Source organism: Polyodon spathula, chromosome 1 (genome assembly GCF_017654505.1).
Source record: "Polyodon spathula isolate WHYD16114869_AA chromosome 1, ASM1765450v1, whole genome shotgun sequence".
Classification (NCBI taxonomy): domain Eukaryota; kingdom Metazoa; phylum Chordata; class Actinopteri; order Acipenseriformes; family Polyodontidae; genus Polyodon; species Polyodon spathula.
Window position 1 is genome coordinate 5,075,868 of NC_054534.1, and position 14,183 is coordinate 5,090,050.

The window sequence follows — 14,183 nt, forward strand, 5'->3', positions numbered from 1 at the left end:
TTCGGCCCATCTAAGCGTGTCTAGTTCCTAGTAGCTGATTGATCTCAGAATTTTCTGCCTCAGCAACAAGACTATGTCCATTTCTGATCACAAAGCGACATAGTGCTCTAACTTGGTGAGATCTCACCAGTGCGTTATATACAACCTCATCATAACCTCATTGAATTTGTACTCAACACTGGCTATATACCCAAGCATTCTGATAGCTGACAGTGATAAGTCTATTATAAACCAATTCCAAAATGTTTTTCCAATATTACAATATAACAGCAAGAGAACATTCAAAGAGGAGATTAAATGCCTAAGAGATACAAATGGCAAAATCATAGATAAAGAAAAAAAGCAAATATATTAAATTATTACTTTTCACAAGTTTTTACAAAGGAGGATACGGACAACATGCCCCACATGTCATCTAGTTCCTAGATGTCAATATCCACATTATTCTGTGATACCTCTAACAAGATTCCGAATGGCTTAATCTCCATTTGGAACCTCAGGTTCTGCTAGATGTGAAGTACAGGACGGAAACAACAAAGTTGGAAAAACAGCTCAGCTGTCTTGTGTTTTCAGGTATGTGACTGATAGTTTCCCAAAAGAACGGTTCTGTGAAAATGTGTTACTGTAGCAAACTGTTTTGCAGTGCACAGTTGTAGAGGTGATGCAATGCTCAAGACAATGACAAATAACAAAGTATTGGTGAAATGATGGTTTATTTATAATCCAAATTCTGATGTCAACAGTAAAGAATAATGAGAACTGGCAATACACAACAATGTGTATTGCTCAGTTAAATCCACGGGTTCAGTCCCGAAACAATAAACACGGTATTTAAACACACAATTTATCGTGAACAAGTGCGGTGTTGTCCGGGTTTTGTGCTGGCGTGTAGCGACCGTCTAATAACAACAAACAAGTCGATTTTAAACGAGACAAAACAATGAAAACACTTGCAATAACAATTACAAAAGGAACAGATCACCTCGCTACGTCCCCTTATGTACTGTCAATCACGCCCTCTTGGTTAACGATTGCAACCGCTACTTCAATCCGTGGCAGCCACATCACTTCCCTTCCGGGTCGATGATTTAGTGTACAGTAGCTGCACCCCATTTCTAGTTGGCCAACTTCCGCCTAACCCTGGGAATTAATTGTCTGGCCATGCAGTCCAGGGCACTCTGTTCTCTTACACAGCGCCCTCATAGGTCGGGAGGGTGAATCATCACCAAGAATCATTCTGTCTCTGTCACATTACATTTACTAAAATAAAAATAATAATAAAAATGTTTTTAAAAAGTCCAAATTCCCATTGGGCTTTTTTTTTTTTTTAAGGTTCTATTGATTTTTTTAGTATTACTATGTCCTCTGCACATCAAATACACACTAAAAAGGCAATCCCAAAGGGTCTAGGAATAACAATACGAAGAATATGCTCAAAAGAAAGTGTCTATGTAAAACAGACAAGTGTATTCAAAACAAATCTTAAAAAAGAGGATAAAAAGAAAGAATTATAGAAACAGAGTTAAGTAAAGTGGATAAACTAAAAAGGGATGATCTTCTAGATTATAAAAATAGAGATACAAAGGTCAAGGGAGTCCCATTAGTAATGACTTACTCTAAACTTTTGCCTAATATTTCTAAGATAGATTGGAAACACTTGCAGATTCTACATGATTCCAAAAAATTAAAAAAAGCATTTCTTAAGCCCAGTTGTAGCATTCAAAAGAGAAGCTAATTTAGGTGATATTTTATTTCACAGTAAACATAAAAGAATAATTGACAGAATAGGTTCTACAAATTCTTGCAATAGTACATGTAAAGTGTGTAAATAGATGGACAAAAGTAAAAATATAATTAAACATAAGAACAACATATATCCATTAAATACTAATATCTACTGTAAAAATAGCAATGCTTTTTATTGAATAGCCTGTGAAAAATGTGATGAAATAAAATATTTTGGACAGATTGGAACAACTTTGTATAAAATAATTCAGAACCACCTTTCATTAATTAGAAATTAGAAAATGAATGAACTAATAGTACAACATTTCACCAGTCAAGGACATGACATCAATGATGTAAAGTTTGTAGTACAGCTAAAATTAGACAATGCAACATATAGAAAAATGAAATAAAGTAAATGGATAAAGAGACTGAACACAGTTATGCCAGCAGGACTCAGTAGAAAAGAATGAACTAATTACCTCCCTTAAATATATACTATTTAAATGAATAAATAAATGAATTAAAGTCAAGATCCTCAGAGCCAGCATTGCATGGTAATATGAATTTAAGTTCATATAAACTCATGTTAATTATAATTAATACAGATTTAAAGATAGAAGTAAAAATTATGTCATAATATATAGAATACCGTTACATCATGTAAGTATAAATCATGGATTTTAATATAAACAATAACAAGTCGGCATGCAGTCAAAAACCTATAAATTCCTCCAGTATTTAGATTCAAATACATGCTCCCTTGAGAAAGATATGTACAACATACCAAAACATTGGGCAGCTGGCTTTTTGTGTGTGTGTGTGTGTGTGTGTGTGTGTGTGTGTGTGTGTGTGTGTGTGTGTGTGTGTGTGTGTGTGTGTGTGTGTGTGTGTGTGTGTGTGTGTGTGTGTGTGTGTGTGTGTGTGTGTGTGTGTGTGTGTGTGTGTGTGTGTGTGTGTGTGTGTGTGTGTGTGTGTGTGTGTGTGTGTGTGTGTGTGTGTGTGTGTGTGTATATAGCTGGAAAGTTAACCAAGACGTTTCGGACTTTAAGGGGGGGTGTATTGTAAATATTGTATTGTGATGAAACGTATTATGTATTTAAAAGAATGATTTGTGGGTTTGTTTATTTAAAAGATGGGCTGAGATGCCAATTTATTACAGTGTTGCCCTATAGGAAGAATCCTGACCCCCGTGATTGAAAACTTGGCAGTCAAATATCTGTGCTGTTTGCATTATCGCGATAGCATGTACGCTGGCTTACGAGACAGATGATTCTAAAGTTTTGTCGAATCTTTGGGGACAGCAAGCGGTCACGATTTGGAGCCCACATTGAAACTCCCTCCCTGAGTCAAGGTGAACGCACACCTGTGTTTCCAGGACAAGCTTTGATTAAGGGAGAATGCAATGAATCTCCTCCAAGTGACGGATGATGTTAATAATACTGACATCAGCTTAAGACCTCTTCTTACCTCTCAAATACAGAGCATGCATTTTTACTTGGATTACCTTTCTGTTCAATTCAATGGGCTGAGATGCCCAATACCTTTCAAGTAAACCATTCAAAAATACCATGTTGATATGACTATTTTCCAAAAGGAATGATGCTGCAGTTCCAGTGGCTATTAGATGGACTGATCACCGGCATTACAATACAGCAAATTCCAGCACATTTGTTTGCTGGAAAGGTTTACATTCTTTTAAAAGTGGTGCTTACTTTTGTGTAAGGCAATAGTGCTGGTTTGGTCCAGTGTAGGGTAGTTGCTGTTATTGATAGAGATGCTCCTGTTACAAGTTATTTTATTGTGAAGTGTAATCTTATTTTGTCTTCCACTTGCTGTTTGTCTGATGCCAAAAAAAGAACTGAACTTCACACCAATTTTAAGGCCACCAGCTCTTTTGTACCACTTTGCCTTGCTGTAAGAAAATTAAAAACCTTTGTCTACTACCGTATACCTTTAAATTTAAGACGCCCTTGAATTTTGCCTTCAGTCTGAGGAAAAAATAAAACATAAAATAAATATGCATTTACAAAGATACAACCTCAATTACACATATGGAGGCAAAAAAAAATAAAAATAAAAATATGCAAATGCCAAGTAAATCTTTCAGAGGTAATTCATAATGTTAATAATAATACAACAGACTCAGTTGCAGGATCAAGCAGCTGAATGTATTGCCAGGAGTCATTACTTTTGCTCTAAATAGTTGCATCCATCTATAAAAATGTGACTTTGCCTTTGCACTTGCTTCAATAGAGCATTAAAAAAAAATATCTGGAACATTTAAACTGTCTAAAATAAGCTGTGTAATTTTCAGTGTGAGTTGACCTCAATAGATTATTTCATGTGTTATTTCTTTTTTAGCAGCAATGAAACATGCAAATCAGGTCAATTATAAGTATCAATTTTAAACTATAGTCTGTGTTTACAGACAGGCAAAGATCAATATAAATGCACATGAGTGATTCTCAACTTCTCCTGATTCCATTTACTTTAAGTGTGCCACACAATTTTTACCTATTAACTTTACTTACTCATGACTATTGTAGGGCTGTGTGGCTCTTTTTTCTTTTCTTTTTTTTTTTTACTGACAATCCTCAGCATAAACAATCTAACTTCAAGTGGCACAAATAGCTGTGACTTTGTTCAATCACTTTTACTGTTGATGCACTTCAGTTGGAGTACAAGTGCTGGTAAAAGTGATTGAAATAATCCATTACCTTTTCCTGGTGATCATTTTCTTCAAGTGCTCGTTTTCTGTTTCACACAAAGTAAAAAAGAAATGCTCTAAAACACAATATCGAAGCAAGCAAATCAATAAAAACACATCATGCCAGGCAAAACAAGTAAACGCATATAAACCATTTGGTTAAGACATTAAAGTATACATGGATAATACATTACTACTCCACAAATATTGTTTGCTTTCTGGATATATAAACACTGAACATAATGTTGAGTAAAACGGCATTATGATCCTATACCACTCTGACAATATTATAATGGTGCATCATGGGATATATAGTGGTTTTTGTGCAGTCCCTATTTACAGTACTGTAAATCTAGAATGACATGATAATTTTGACACTGCTAGCTTTATTAATTACCTAATAACAAAGCAAACATATGTTTTGTTTTTTTGTGCAGTTAGCCTTAATAATAGCACAGTTGTTATAGTAGTTTTTATTCATAACTTTTTAAAAGCTGCTTTAAGGATAGTGCCTCCACAATTAAATACAGAAACAAGCAATGAACAGGACCAAGATACATCTATGTAATTGACCATAAATTACACTGTACTACTTTCCTTTGTATTAATAGGTCCACTCTATAGAAAATGTATTGGATCACAAGGAAGTAAAGTGACTTTCTCAGGATCACACACAGTGAGTCAATGGCTGAGCTGGGATTGAACTGGAAACCTCCTGGTAATAAGTCCTTTCTCTAACCATTGGACCACCAAGCCTCTTTATGATTGCATCCACTACATTCCCTTCTCAGGGGAGGAGCATAATCCACAAAAAAAAATCCAGTTCTGGCTTAGAGGTAGAAATCAACCTCATGGAAACAGACAGATGGTGGAAAGGGGCATCTGTACACAGTGGTGATCCAAGACAGAGATAGAAGTGAGCATTGCCAAGGGGGCTAAAACCAATTCCAAAATGTTCTTCCAGTATTATAAGAGAAATGTCTAAGAGATACAACAGATACAAAATGTCTAAGAGATACAAATTGCCAAATCATAGATGAAGAGAAAAAAATTGAAAATATATTAAATGATTACTTTTCACAAGTTTTTACAAAGGAGGGTACAGGCAACATGCCCCACATGTCGACCTGTTCCTGTCCAGTTTTAAGTAACTTGAGCATAACAGAGGCAGACGTGTTAAAGGGACGAGGAGCTCTTAAAATAAATAAATCCATTGGGCCGGATGAGATCCTCCCAATAGTACTCAAAGAAATGAAAGAAGCTGTTTACAAATCGCTAACCAAGATCATGTAACAGTCTCTGAAGACATGGGTTGTACTGACAGGCTGGAGAATTGCAAAAATACCGATTAGTAGTTAGTAGTGGTGTGAAACAAAACTACCACCTTCAAAATTGTTTAAATTGATGGTGATGGAAAAGTACATTTTTAGCAGCTAACAAACAGTTTAAAAGTAAATGCAGGATGTCTATGATAAAACATCTAAATGTTATTGTAAGAAAAGACAAATTGCATAAAGCCAGGTATCAATAATACTTTTTTGTAATTCTAAGGCTAAAGTGGCTACTCTCAGAATAGCAAGATGAAATATCATATTTTGTTGAACTGAATGAGAGACCAGCTTCCTTTGTTCTGAACAGCTAATAATCAACATGTTTGTAACACTATTATTTATTAACTTATTTATTTATCTATTTGTTTCTTGGGGCATAAATCTATTCCTTTTTCTTTGAATTAGTCCTCCTTTTCTTGCCCCCCCCCCCCCCCCCCCCCCCCCTCTATTTTACCACCTATTCCATGTGTTATCAACTCGAGATCTCCCTTTTTTATTTAACGTTGTGCTCACAGTATTGGAAGGGTTGTTCGGTTTGGAATGCGTCACATTGAGTAGGTCCCATTTACACATGCAAAGGTAATACTCAGAGCCTCCATTCTTCATCATGCTGGCAGAGAAAAAAGCAGGTACACTACTGTAATGACTGTAATGCAGGAAGACATCATGCAGCGGATGGATTCTGAATTATCTGATTTTAAATTAGCATGATGATATTGGAAAGGCTGCTGCCAGAAGACAGCTCATTTATTAGGTCTGCCCTCTTTGAAGTTGTACATAATCAAAGAAAAAGAAACTCATCAAAAGCTTATGTATAATACAATTTTATATACCATTGTTATAATACCAACAATTATGTGTAGTGGTGTGTTTATGATACGTATTGAAAATTGTTGCACTGTATGTCATTCAAATGTATAAATTACACTAAGGGGTTGATCTGAATAGCGTATGTCCCACTGGGGTAAGCCACACTTAGATGTTTTAGTGCATTTTATAGCACCAGGGAATCACCTTGGATTGCACTGGCCACTGGTCCATGGTTAGCACCCCTGATTACCCCTAAAATAAACAGTTGATGATTCCTGGACCCTGTAAGATGCCCTAAAAACCCATCTGTGTTTTATCCTGGTGGGATATAGTTTTATCAAATCCAAGTTTATAGCAGCACACATCTTTTAGACAGCATTCAAAATAATAGTAATAACCTTCCTTCAAGGCCACTTCAGTAGAAAGTCAAATAAGGTCACTTATGTACAGTTCTGATTTGCTTCTATTGACGGCAATGTAGAGTCACCTTCAATATAAACCTGAATTCAGTATTGGGGTCAGCATCTCCATACCCAAGCGTATCAAATGTCTGTCTGTTAAATGACCTTTTTAATAAGATTGCGTTAACTTTATTTTAACTTTGATGCAACCTGATGTAACTCATGATGTAACTAAAGCAGTAAATTAGAACAGTTTTCATAAATGAACCTTTAACATCAGTAGATATGGCCATCCCTATATATGGGTCTTAATAGAGAAGTTTCAAGGTCATTATTTTTGTTTCCTGTAAATTCCAGAGAGCCAGCAAACATGTCCGTTCCCCAGAACACCATATTTACATATTAAAAAATAAACTACATTCATCTGTGCTGCAGGAGTTCCATCAGTGGCTGAATGTTGAAACACCAGTTCCTTTAACAGTGATTTTACTTTGCACTCAGTGCCTCCTGTGGCCAAATGATGAAATTGAACAAAATAATATTAGAGTCAGAACCAAAGAAATCTGCTCTGTTGCCCATCATGACTGAATCTAAACAGGAAGTTTCAGTTTTGTACACTGCAGAATACATACAGTATCATGTCATTGGAAATGGCATTGGAAATGAGCTGTACATTTAATATGTTTTTTTTAAATTATTTTTATTTTACAAACACAGTAAAGCAATATACAGTACAGACACTTCTTGTCTATGCAAATATTTTGTGCCTCCTGGCTGTAGAATTATTACACATCAAATTAATCCTATCTTCAGTGCAACCAGAAACAGATAGCCGTCCACGCCTCTGACATTATCTTTCAAAGGTAGAAGGAATTCATCACACAGGGTCTGTGGCACCCTCAAACTGCCCACAACTTCATAGGATGTTAAAGACAGCTTGTCTGAATATGTTACAGTAACATTTAATGTTTAACACTATTACAGTAAGTCTTGGGACTAAATCTTCTCTTTTTACATTATTGAGTCCATTAAGACTGATTGATCATATGCATAATTGCTAGATATATACACTTATAGGGATGTATTGGCATTCTGTAACCAATTACATCACTCACAACCTGATGAATTATTATAACTTCAAAGACACACAATAAAGGAGTTCCCCTGGTGATAATCAGGGTTTTCTAATCCATTTTTAACTTTTTCAAATATGATATAGTGAGATTCCTATAACTTCACTTGGGACATGCAATTAGTTAGGCCATTGGAGTTCATTTGACCTACAACACAGGAAGTGATCATGCACTGAAGTAATATAAACAAACAAGATCTTCTTAACATACTAAATGGACAAAGTGAAATGTTAGTTTTTGTATTGTTTTTGTTTTTTTCACAAGAAAATTAAGTCAAATCAAAACTTTCAACATCACTATTTTTAAAATCCTTGGTTCATTGTGTGACCTTGAGCAGGTCACATAACCTCCTTGTGCTCTATCTTTCGGGTGAGACATTGTTGTAAGGAACTCTGCACCTGATCCATAGTTCAGACACCCTAGTCTCGTATCTTGTAAAGCGCTTTGTGATGGATGTCTACTATGAAAGGCTCTATATAAAAATAAAGATATTATTATTATATTATTATTATTATTATTATTATTATTATTATTATTATTATTATTATTATTATTAACTGCTGGTCTGATTGAGAAATATGTAAGAACCTTCTTTGACTCAAGTTAAATAAGTATAATGATACGGTGCAAGTCAAGGCTGCCTGTTTGCCTGTCCGGTTGCCTGTCTGTACAGTTTTAATGTCATAATATCTTTCCAGCTGTTTTAAATCTACCCTGTGATCAGCTCAGGACAAATATGATATTACAATATCTGCCATTACACTCTAACTCATTCTGTGTGTCAGTCCTATAATATTACAGTATCTGTCATTACTCTGTAACTTATTCTGTGTGTCAGAGCTATAATATTACAATATTATAATATGCCATTATGCTCTAACTCATTCTGTGTGTCAGTGCTATAATATTTTGTTTCTAAAACCTACTACTGGCACTATGGCATGGTGCTGCCTATCCTAGATCTTTATGATTTGGCTATTTTTTTTTTTTAATGAATGAATTTGTAAACATATTTCTACAATTCAATTGGGCCAGAGTGTCCCCCACTGGGGTCCTTTGTTAGTTGGTCTGTGTGTGTGCGACCCCTGCAGAGAACTCAGGCACCTCAGTGTGTCCTAGGTGCTTGTTGTCCAGAGCTCTTTCTTTTCAGAGTGTTTTCTTAATGGAATGGGAGGCCTACTCACGTAAGAGTATGTTAATGGCTCTCTTCAGTCCTAGGTAGGCTCTGTCATTGTCTTTGAAGGAGACAATGCCATGCACACTCTGGCAGCTGAATGAGATGGCCTTTTTTAAAAGCTCCCTGTAACCAACTGAAACCCCTGTAATCTTGTGAATGAGGGGCATTTCGGTGTGTTTCATTCTCTTCTCACAGTTTGTGGCCCAGCAGACCCGCCATTCCCAAATGTAAAACCTCTTATTTGTAAGAGGGTGCGTCTGGGCGGTCAATTACATTTTGTAAATATAGTGAGTTAGCAGGTTGCCATGAATGGATTTATGGTATTTAATAATAATAATAATAAATAATAATAATAATAATAATAATAATAATAATAATAATAATAAATAATTATTAATTATTACTACTACTGAAACATTTTTTTTCTTTTTTGCAATTTACGTCAATCCACATAACAATAAGAAAATTGATTGTCATACAATACGTACAGTATGTTTATATACAATAATTGCTTTTGATGATGCACTACTATTAATAATAATAATAATAATAATAATAATAATAATAATAATAATAATAATAATAATAATATATTATAATAATAATAAATAATAATAATAATAATGGTGCAGTAGAATGTGCGGTTAAGTATAAATAGTGTAGGATAAAAATGCAATACAATATGTAAATATCCTAATCCAATCATAAACAGCTTCTTCAAAGGTGTTGTGTCTTATTTTTCCAGACTGCATTCAATATGGTACATGGGACTCTTGTTAATCCCAACATAATGCTGACCCTGTCCTGGCTGAGAAAGTTGTTATATCCCACTGTCAGATAGCAAGATTTAAAGGTGAGCGCCTTTGCTCTCGGCTGGCTGGAAGCTCTGAGATGCAGGACTCCTGAGTCGTATTGCTTGCAGGAGTCACTTCATTTGCATTGGATGAGCCAGGATGAGGCAGCTGCTGGAGCGAACTGCACCTGAGACTATCACTGGGCTCAGGATTAGATCAAGGAATCAGGGATACAGCACTGTACTGGTGTATGGCAATCTTAACACTAACTACGCTGTAGCCACTCATGCAACATGACCCAAATATGCAATGAGCAAAAATTGTAGTTCAGATAAATAGATAGATCACACACATACACACATACTTTTGTATTCTTGGGAAATGTGCCATTAGCCATCTCATATATGAATCATTTTTACAGACCTACTTCAATATAGTGAAAAAGTATTTGGATGAAGGAAGAGAAAAATAAAAGACATGCACCCAGACGAAATGCAAACCGTGCTGTTAATGCATTGTTTTTTTCTAATAAAAGTTATGCCAAAAACTCTTTAATGGCCACACCCGTACACGCACACGCACACGCACACACACACACCATATATATATATATATATATATATATATATATATATATATATATATATATATATATATATATATATATATATATATATATATTAATAATACAATGCAATTTTAGGCAAACAAGATTTTCGAGAATAAAGCCTACTGTTTCATTCAACAAAACAATGTTTTAGGTAAGCAATAATTCTGTTGTTGTTGTCATCTAATGCTAATCTTATCCAGAAGAGATAGATATAGATGGACTATCAAAAATGCTGTCACCAAACATTTTACCAAAAGATTTTCAAGTGACTGCCTTGCTGAGCAAATGTAGGCAGTTCAAAGGCAAAAGCTCCCATTGGAGAACAGGATATTTAATGAGCTTTTAATGAAATTCAAGGCTGGGGCTTGTAAATTATTTGTTAGTTGATGGTGCAATCAGCATGCTGATTACATTTGCTTGTTTTTCTCTTGCTTTCTTAACAATGAACAGCGTGAAGGAGATTGGGTGTGTAAGTGTGGGTGAGTGAGTATGCATATATGAATGTATGTATGTATGTATGTATTATTATTATTATTATTATTATTATATTATTATATTATTATATTATTATTATAGTATTATTAGTATTATTATTATTTTAGTAGTAGTAGTAGTACTAGTAGTAGTAATACAGTATAGCAGTCATTTCTTTCTGGGGTGGGAGTGGAAGTTCTTCAGCATATAAACTCTGCAGGCTGCAATTTTCAATTAAGGAGAATTCACGCACCCCGGTGTCATCAAAATATACAGATACACTGCTTTCTGGTAAATACTTCAAACATGATTTTTAAATATGCACCTCTGTATGTTTAAAGAGACAGCGTACTAATATATTATTGAATAATTTGTTTTTCTTCTTTTACAGTTTCCTTTCTAAAGTCACAAAATAAAACCACATCCAGATCTATCAGTGTTCTCTTTTTCTCTTCTGGATAAGATTAGCATTAGATGATGGACAAAAACAAGCCCACCACCTGGATTTAATAATTAGTATTGAGTGTTTGTAGAAATAGTGCATGTAAAGTACAAAGGTATATTTAAAAAGGCATAATACATTTTGCAAAATTGAGAAAATAGTTCTAAACTTACATTACAGATGCCTTGTTTTTCTTTTTCTTTTTTTTTTTTTTTTTTTTTTTTTTTTTTGAATAATGTTCTTATAAATACTGGGTAAAAGTTGAAAAAATAAACCTCAAACGTTTTGCTTTAGGATCTCCGGGACAGGCGCTAGTCTTTTGAGTTATGGATGATACAAAATAGGCTTTTATTTTACACATTTGCAGGTTACGTACGTTTTTTATTGATACAAAACATACACTACTTATTAGATAATGCACCACTTTATTTATTTCTTTATTATTTTATTTACTTTTAATGGTCTATAATTGACATTTTTTAGTTCACTTTTGAGAGTGTAACCCATTATTATAAAACAGTACATCTTTGTTTTGTGATCTCTCACAGGTTTTGCAAGTAACTTCATTAAATTTCAAATGTAGCCTTTTATTATTATATATACATATATACTTAATATAACATTGTATTTGATACACGATAGCGTATGGTTTGGTGTTTGAAATCTCTGTGTATAGCACATTACAACTCTGTCAAAGTGCTATCAATAACAATCTCTGGGTGTTTAAGCATTCGTGCTGTGACCCAGAGGGTTAAAAGTCTTTGACTGCCATTTGACATTTGACCTCATATATATGTTATCTTATCAAGTCCTGCTTGTTAACTTGTATTGATTACTTCTGCCTGATGGTTTCTCAGAAAGCATTTGTTACATTACCGGCCGGTGCTGAAATATTTTGATCTTCATTTTGTCAATCGACGTCACTTAAAAAACAAGTGTGTGTGTGTGTGTGTGTGTGTCATTATGTCATTATATATATATATATATATATATATATATATATATATATATATATATATATATATATAATATATATATATATATTTAATGACATGCGGACTACGCTGATGGATATTTACATAACTCATGCATGCAAATAAACTAAAAACATTGTTTTAATAAAAAAATACAAAATTTATGTTTTAATAAAAGAAAACTACCACTTAATACTATTAATAATAATAATAATAATAATAATAATAATAATAATATTAATAATAATAATAATAATAATAATTCTATAACATGCAGCATATTAAAATGTTGTTTTTGAGTAACTAAAATTACTTTTAATTCAACAGTCAATGTGTTTCGTTTGCTCTTAACTAGAACTAGCCTATATCTCTTTCTTTCTTTCGTTAATCGTTTTGTGTGTGGGCTGTGTGTGTGTGTGTGTGTGTGTGTGTGTGTGTGTGTGTGTGTGTGTGTGTGTGTGTGTGTGTGTGTCTGTGCGTGCGTGCGTGCGTGTCTGTATATATATATATATATATATATATATATATATATATTATATATATTATATATATATATATATATATATATAGGGGGTTTTCTTAAACTCATCGTTAACATATTTTGTTTGAAATTACATTTACAGGACAACTATGCGAAATAATGCAACTCTTTACACCGCTTAAAGACCCTGAATAATACAGTTAACATCTGTTTTAAGAATATTTAAGGAAAACAGTGGTTCATCGATGTATTTGTATATCGTGAAATCAAACTGAATGCTTCTTATTTTATTTGGTTAAGAGATTATGAGATGTTTTATACAACCGTTATTAAATCCTGCACCATATGATATTCTGTATATACCTTGATTAAATTGTGCCAAATTTACGATTGTGCCATAATTGTGTTCCCTCTTGTATCTAAACCCGATTAAAATATAGGGGCTATTCAATGTAAAGGAACACAATGTAAAAACGGCAGTATTAGTCCTAACAAATCGGCTTTCTCATGCGAAGGTGATATTCACCCTACAGGTCTAATGAACAATGCTTAGATGTCACTTTTCTACATCCCACAGTACTAAATATTGAACGGCTTTATCAAAGCCACATTGAACGGGGTTAGCATGACCAGAGTATGTCACCTTATGAAAGAAGTGAGTGTTTTTGGAGACGCAAAGGTTGACATATTTGTTCTTTGTGAGAAACCTGGCCTGGAAGAAACCACGAGAATTAAATGAAAGGTATTTTTTCAATTACTACCTCCCTTCACCTCCCACCATCCTATGAAAGACATTTCAGTCCATTGTGCCTGTTCGGTGGATGTTATCGATTACCTATGATCTCGTACCTGGGTAGAAATCAAGATACAGCTATTCTTATTTAAAAAAAAAAAAAAAAAATGTTTGAGCGAATTTCAAAGTTTTCCACAACCCTAATCCATTCTTTATAGATCGAAAGGACACGGAAAACGATTATGCCAGTTAAATGAATACGTGAGGTGTGTGTGTGTGTGTGTGTGTGTGGCTGTGTGTGTGCCCTGTATATATATATATATATATATATATATATATATATATATATATATATATATATATATATATATATATATATATATATATA